The 7,488-nt window shown below is 40.1% G+C and overlaps 1 long non-coding RNA gene across 1 annotated transcript; it reads left to right on the forward strand.

Moving 5' to 3' along the window:
• Nucleotides 1-1,158: 1,158 nt before the first annotated feature.
• LOC101853042 lies at nt 1,159-5,493 on the forward strand (the record flags this gene model as incomplete). Its single annotated transcript, XR_001185371.2, has 3 exons — nt 1,159-1,348; nt 3,296-3,469; nt 5,322-5,493. It is a non-coding gene; the product is annotated as an uncharacterized LOC101853042 (long non-coding RNA).
• Nucleotides 5,494-7,488: the final 1,995 nt, after the last annotated feature.

The raw sequence follows: 7,488 nt of genomic DNA on the forward strand, positions 1-7,488 counted from the left end.
CATTAAACATTTTCAGTTGGTAGGCCATTTTGAATTTTGCCCTGGTGGCGGCCGAAGCCTACTCTTGTCGAGTTTGGGCCCCTAAGAGATCTTTAAGTGTGATATAATATAATATATATCATACTAGTGTCTATGAAGTCACGGTAAACTTTTCACCTTTGCACGCACAAGACGGGAACTTGATTCCCAAGAAGAGAACTTATCCCCCCTCCCCTCCCCAGGGCAGTGTAATTGACCGAAGTTGTCTTTACGCCATTCCCAAAGGGGGGACATTAACATGTTCCTATGCATTTATAATGATTTATCAATGTCATGCTCATACTGTGCCGGAACTACATAGGGGTAACTGCTGCTTTTTCTTTCCGCATCCTTACTATCGTCATTTTTCCTTTACTTCTTCTGTATGTTTGTCACTCTCTTGTACACTGCTATTTCCAGGTTACCTTGATAGTCGAAGCAGACTTTGTGCAGTTGAGGCTAAAGAGGTGAGCAGAGTAAGCCTGATTCCCCGTTTGGACTTCTCTGTTGACACCCACCCCTTGGCGCTCATATGACTTGATTGAGCAGTTGCGAGCGCCGAAAAACCTTACCTAAAACAAACAAGAAAACATATTTTTTCAAATACTGTCGAACCTGTACATACGGCCACTTCCCACTTCCCCAAAATGTTTTTATATCATAATGACCCTGTCCAAGACGCCCTTGATATACCATTGTGTTACTTCACGCTGGAATCAGGCTCTCGTCAATTTTGGAGCATATGGAGCTATTGGTGTAATTTTAAAGTGTGTTCATTTGCCTTGCTATTGATGAAAAAATACCCATCTATATTGAATAGAAGTCGAGATATTTGCTATTGGGGGAGGTAGGGGTCGTAGTAAAATAAGCCAGAAAAATATGGCAAATGACTGATGTCTTCTAAAGCGTTAGCGTCCTTAAAAACTGCGAATTTACATTTTTATGCTTTTGATCTAGATGTTTTCAACAAATTCACACAGGAATGTATTTTTGAGTGGACATAAAAGGTGCTGAGCCCTTTTAAAAATATTTTTAAAATGATGTTAATTTCCCACCTGGCCCAAAAATGGTCGTTTCTTCGATTTCCTCCTTTTGACGAGCGTCTGATTCCCTCACTATGCCTGACGTTTGTGTTGACAGCCGTGGCCAAGGCCGAGAGGCTGGAGAGCGACATCTGTGAGGCGGAGAACGTGTGCCAGAGTGCGGACTACCTGTGTAACTCCACCACACGCACCTGTCAACACCTGTGTTTCTCACACCTGTGTCCACCCAACGCCCAGTGCCTGGTCGAGGCAGACAGCAGTGAACAAACACGACTCGCAGTATGCAGGTACCGTTGTAGTAATTTTTTAAAGATTATTTGAAGTGGCGTCGGTGGCCTAGTAGTAATGCTACCGGACTCGTAATCGTGAGGTTGCGGGTTCGGGAGTTCGAGCCGAGGGCCCGACATTTTGTTCTTCGGAAAGGCACATTATACGAATTTTCCTCAATACACACAGGTGGGAATGGGTACCCGGCCATAGAAAGTGAAAGATCTTGTCTGTATGTTAGTGTTTTAGCGCCTATAAATGACCGTTTGCATTGCATGCTTTCCAGGAAGTTGGGGTTGTTTTAGAATACTCTCAGGTCTGCTGGGGTAATAGTATAGATTGGGAAGCGCATAGAGCTTGCTGTTGGTCTGGGATTTGCGCTATAAAAATGCTATCTATCGATTATTATTATTATTATTATTATTATTATTATTATTATTATTATTATTATTATTATTATTATTATTATTATTATTAAGTGGTCAAAAGAAAAACAAGATAAGTCCGTTTTTTGTATAGGCCTGTAGCTAAAAACTAGAGCATTCTCTTTAATTTACCTTTTCCGTCCTCTAATATTATAACGCAATGTGTCGAAGGGAGATTTGACGAGTCTCTTTGACTTCATCGATCCATTATCAGGGTACAGTCAACTCCGCCTGTGTTGAACTCGCTTGAGTTGATCCTCGATTGAGTCGATCTTTTTCTCAGCTCTCCGCATCTTTTTCTTTAAAGGTCCCCAACGGTTAAGTTGAACTTCGGTTGAGCTGATATTTTTTAACTCTCCAACGACATCGACACATTTGTAGTCGACTGTACTAGCGTGATTAAAACTTACATCAGTACCTGTATAGTACCAATACGACCCCGAGTGTGGACTCTATTCCTGCAGAGGTATTTTTGCTTTTGGTGGAGACCGTCTTGTTGAGACACTGAATTTTTTTTTTTTATGTATACCTGCATGTGTTTTTACGGTCCTGTACAGCCAAGGAAAATTTCCCTCTGGGATAATAAAGTACTATCTTATTGGTGAAGTCTGTCTTGTTGAGACATGGACAGAACTATTGATGACGGCTGTCTTGTTGAGACATGGACAGAACTATTGGTGAAGACTGTCTTGTTGAGACATGGACAGAACTATTGCTGAAGACTGTCTTTTGAGACATGGACAGAACTATTGCTGAAGGCTGTCTTGTTGAGACATGGACAGAACTATTGCTGAAGACTGTCTTGTTGAGACATGGACAGAACTATTGTTGAAGACTGTTTTGTTACATGGACAGAACTATTGGTGAAGGCTGTCTTGTTGAGACACTGAGTTATTGGTGAAGACTGTCTTGTTGAGACATGGACAGAACTATTGGTGAAGGCTGTCTTGTTGAGACATGGACAGAACTATTGGTGAAAGCTGTCTTGTTGAGACATGGACAGAACTATTGGTGGAGACTGTCTTGTTGAGACATGGACAGAACTATTGGTGGAGACTGTCTTGTTGAGACATGGACAGAACTATTGGTGGAGACTGTCTTGTTGAGACACTGAGCTATTGATGGAGACTGTCTAGGTGAGACACTGTCAAGCGTGGGAAAGTGGAAGTATTCCCCAGGGGGGCAAGTATGCAACCATAATTCATCTGTACAAAAACAAATGTGACAGGTAATCTTGTGACTATCACAGAGGTAGGTATATTCTTCTTGTCTATTGCCGGTAAGATCCAGGCCAGAATTCTTTTCACTCGCCTTTTGAAGCACCTCTCTTTGAGTGACGACTTACAAGAAGGTCGGTGTGGCTGCCACACAATAAGGGACAAAGGAGACATCATCTTTACAACCAGACGAGTCCAGGAAAAGTGCCTAAAGCAGATTTAAACTTGACCTTAATTTGCACCGCAAGTAACTATTATTATTATTATTATTATTATTATTATTATTATTATTATTATTATTATTATTATTGCACCCACTTGACAGGTGCAAGTCAGATTCCAAGTACGTGTACGGAGGGGAAGATTGCTCCCAAGTGGCGGAGAAACTAGACTTGGACTCTTCCACCATCATTGTCCTGGCAGTGTGCCTCAGTCTGGGCCTTGTTCTTATCGTCGTTCTCATCGCCGTGCTCATCTCCTGTCGACGGAAGATACCATGGTATGTTCATTTTGATTAGAATATTTGTTTTGACTTTTATTTTTAGGGGAGTGGGTGCATTTTTTAAAGGTTTGTTTTGTTTTGGTTTGCTTTTTTGTTTTTGTTTCGTTTTTGTTTGTTTGTTTGGGAGGGGGAAGGGGGGGGGGGGGAGATTACATTCATTTAAATCGTATTATCATTTATATCCTTTATTTTAGTTAAATTTTGTTCTATAATTTTAGCTATTTCATATATGTAATTTATCAATTATTCTTATTGTTGTAATTATTTTTCTTAAATTTTAACTTAATATTATTTGGTTGGGAGGGGGTGGGGGTGGTCTTTCGGGGCTTTTTCGTACTGTCATATAGTCGTCACTGTTGTAAATTATCGTGTAGAGGTTTTTTTTAAAGTGTTGTCTTAAATAAGCTTATCTGGATCTATCTTTCATTTTCACGGAAGATATTATTCTAGTGATATTCACTTCTTGTATTTCTTATCAAGTCTCCTATCTAGCTTGACATAAAGAGGTGAGCTTGACATAGGTGCCTACTGTATTGATATTTTCTGGACGCAGTGTTTTATAATTCTAGCTTGACATAGGGGCCTACTGTATTGATATTGTATTGACGCAGTGTTTTATCATTCTAGCTTGACATAGGGGCCTACTGTATTGATATTGTCTGGACGCAGTGTTTTATCATTCTAGCTTGACATACCGCGTTCAAAGACCCTTGTTAGGTTTTTATGAATGTACGGGTGTGGTCGAGCAGAGTGTCATATTTGTTTTTCTTTTTCAGTAGAGACTTTTATTCTTTCTGGATTGTACATGTGTTGGTCATAGGCCTACCTATGATTTCTTTTAAGTTGAGAAACATATTGATCATCTCTTCGATAACATGATAGATGGGCAGTGTAAAAATTCGATGTATCAACATTTTATCTTCACTATTTTAACATTTGCTAATGTTATGCCAACGCTATATATGTTTCATTTTTTTTAAATTATTTTTTTTTACAGATATTGTACATATTTTTACTATGTTACCCTGATATTGCTTCTTTATCTTAGTTACAGGTGTACTAATATTCCTGATGTTGTTTCAGTACTCTAGTTGCAGGTGTAGCATTATTCCTGATGTTGCTTTATATTATCCTAGTTGCAGAAGTTGTATTTTTATTGTACTACCCTGATATTGTTTCATTATTTTAGTTGCAGAAGTTGTAGTCTGCTACCCTGATGCTGTTTCGAAATTATAGTTTCAGGTGTTGTATTCTATTACCCTGATGTACCCCCCGGGGCAGTGCCACTGACTGAAGTGTCTTTAGGCCATTCCCAAAGGGGGGACATATCTCGTTCAAGCATAGTAGAATTGTAAATGGGCTGACTCATGTCACGCTCATAACTGTGCCTAATCTACAACAGGGAACTGCTGCTTTTTCTTTCCTGATCCTTACTATTGTCATTTTCCCCTACTTCTTTTGTATGTTTGTCACTCCCTTATGACCTGCTATTTTGGGGTGCCTTTATAGTCGAAGCAGACCTTGTGCTGTTGAAACTAGAGAGGTGAGCAGTCTAAGTCTGATTCTCTGTAAAGACTTCTCTGTTGACACCCACCCCTTGGCGCTCATATGACCTTATTATGCATTTGCGAGCGCCGTAAAACCCTCTACTATATATATTTTTTTTAATTATTAAAAAAAAACCCTGATGTCGTTTCAATATTCTAGTTGCTGGTGTAGTAATATTCCGGATGTTGCCTCAATATTCTAGTTGCTGGTATTGTTTTCTATCTCCTTGACCTTGTTTCGTTGTTCCAGTAACAGGTGATGTATTCTATCACCTCTCCCTGATCTCTTTTCACTATTCCAGTTGCAGAAAGAGCGACGGAGAAAACATGTCATTCAGCGAGTTCGAGTCGACGGCTGGGAACGAGTTGTTCGGGCGGTCCGCCTGGTTAGGGGGCGTTTTCGGTTCCCGCCGAGGCAGGATGGTGCCTGGCACGCCCCCGCTCACCCGCTCACTGAGGAAGAAAGGTTGGTGATTGGTGATCACAGAATTCTACACTTAGTGTAGAATTCTGTGTTGGTGATTAGAGAAACGGGGTGTCTACGTACACGGTAACCGGGTATGTAGCCTCAATATCTACCTACTCGGTAACCGGCAAACGGGCATGTAGTCTCAGTGTCACGTACAGGGTAGATCTAACCGGGCAGTTCAGAACCCCAAGTTCAGTTTTTGTCATCCGGTGTTGCCTTCATCTCCACCCCTCCCCCGACTGTACCTTTCGTTTAAAAAAATCAATAATCCCCCCTATTCCGAAGCCCTATACTTCGCAGCCAAGACTTTGAATGAATTTTTGTGACCCCAACCGGTATTCACAATGTGATGCACTCGCGCAGGTTCACTGACTCATGGTCGCGATGGTGAGCCCGACAAGACACTTTTATGACTTCCTTTTTTTTCAGCTAGTGACAGCACAGGACAAAATATGTAGTATTGATTTATTTTCATTCTGGTTACCGTGTACGTAGATACTGAGACTAGGTGCCCGGTTACCGTGTACGGAGATACTGACACGTGCCCGGTTACCGTGTACGGAGATACTGACACGTGCCTGGTTACTGTGTACGTAGACACTCCGTTAGAGAAAACTTTTCACTGGGGAAGAAAGTTTGGAAATTAGAGAAAACTGTTCACAGGGGAAGAAAGTTTGATGGTTATAGGCGGTGCCCATTTCCACGATCGGTTCTGGTCGGTTCGGTTTGCTAGTCCGATCGCCGGACTATTCGCCTAAAAAACAAACGCGTTTGTTTTCAGGCTACGAGTCGGGCGATCGGCTAGCCGATCCCCCAACGGCCACCCCGTATTAGATAAAACATTTTACAGGGGAAGAAAGGTTGGTGGTTAGAAGAAAAAAAACCTTCACTGGAGAAGAAAGATTGATGATTAGAATTAGGCAATGAGAAATAGAATTATAGAACAAATATTAGGTTTTACCTCTCCCCTCCCTCCCTACTTATTTCTCATCTCACAATCCATCCCTCCACCCCCAGCCCGCATAGAGAGGAACAAAGATTTGTGAACAGTAAACTGTCAAAGAGAAACAATTTTCAAGCTTTCAACTCTCTGTAACGACGTAATATAGCCATATGTTGATAGAGGTAACAATCTATAGCACCAGAATTTCTTGTGCTCTGTTTTAAGCATCCAGAATATCATTTGTAGTCACCAAGGGGGAAAAACGTGAAAAATAAAGGTTTCACAATAGAATGAAATCAAAATTAGAACAACACGTATAAAACCACAAAAATTAACTAATTAGGGCGCGTGTTCACCTATCTGAAGACAGGCTGTTTTAACCCTAAACATGTGTAATTCAAGAAAAAGTAGGCTTGCAGGATACCACATGTAAATTATATTATGGAATCACACACAATTGGGATGTGTCAGTTTTCGGTTTTGGTGGAGACACGCTCTAACATAACACAGTTATATTTTTTAAAGGGTAGGAACAACATTAAATTAAATGACATTACTCTGTATAAACGCAAAAAAAAAAAACAACTAATCATCAGAACAATTTTTAGAAAAATTAACTCACCAACAAACTAAAACACAACAAAGACGGAAATATAAAAGACAGACAGCAATATAAATAGTATATAATGTAATGTATATTCTCCGCATGAAAATAGGTACACATGGACATCTTAAAACTTATCAAAATACATGTCAAATATGTTATGAAGTAGCTTTGTTGTTTTGTCTTTTTTTTTTTATTATGCAAAAATCGCGGCCGCGCGACCGCGACAAACGCAGATGCTAAATATAACAAACATTGTAAGGAGTCTTAAAATCCGCAATTAAATTTGAGAAAAAAGTTTCGTTTCCATGGATACGGTGGCCATATTGGATTTTGTTGACACGTAATGAACACCGCACTTATTGCTCATGGAAATTGATCGTTTTTTTTTGTCTTACATAATGAACACCGCACTTATTGCTCATGGAAATTGATTTTAAATTTTTTTTTTTT

The sequence above is a fragment of the Aplysia californica genome, unplaced genomic scaffold (genome assembly GCF_000002075.1).
Source record: "Aplysia californica isolate F4 #8 unplaced genomic scaffold, AplCal3.0 scaffold01003, whole genome shotgun sequence".
NCBI classification, from domain to species: domain Eukaryota; kingdom Metazoa; phylum Mollusca; class Gastropoda; order Aplysiida; family Aplysiidae; genus Aplysia; species Aplysia californica.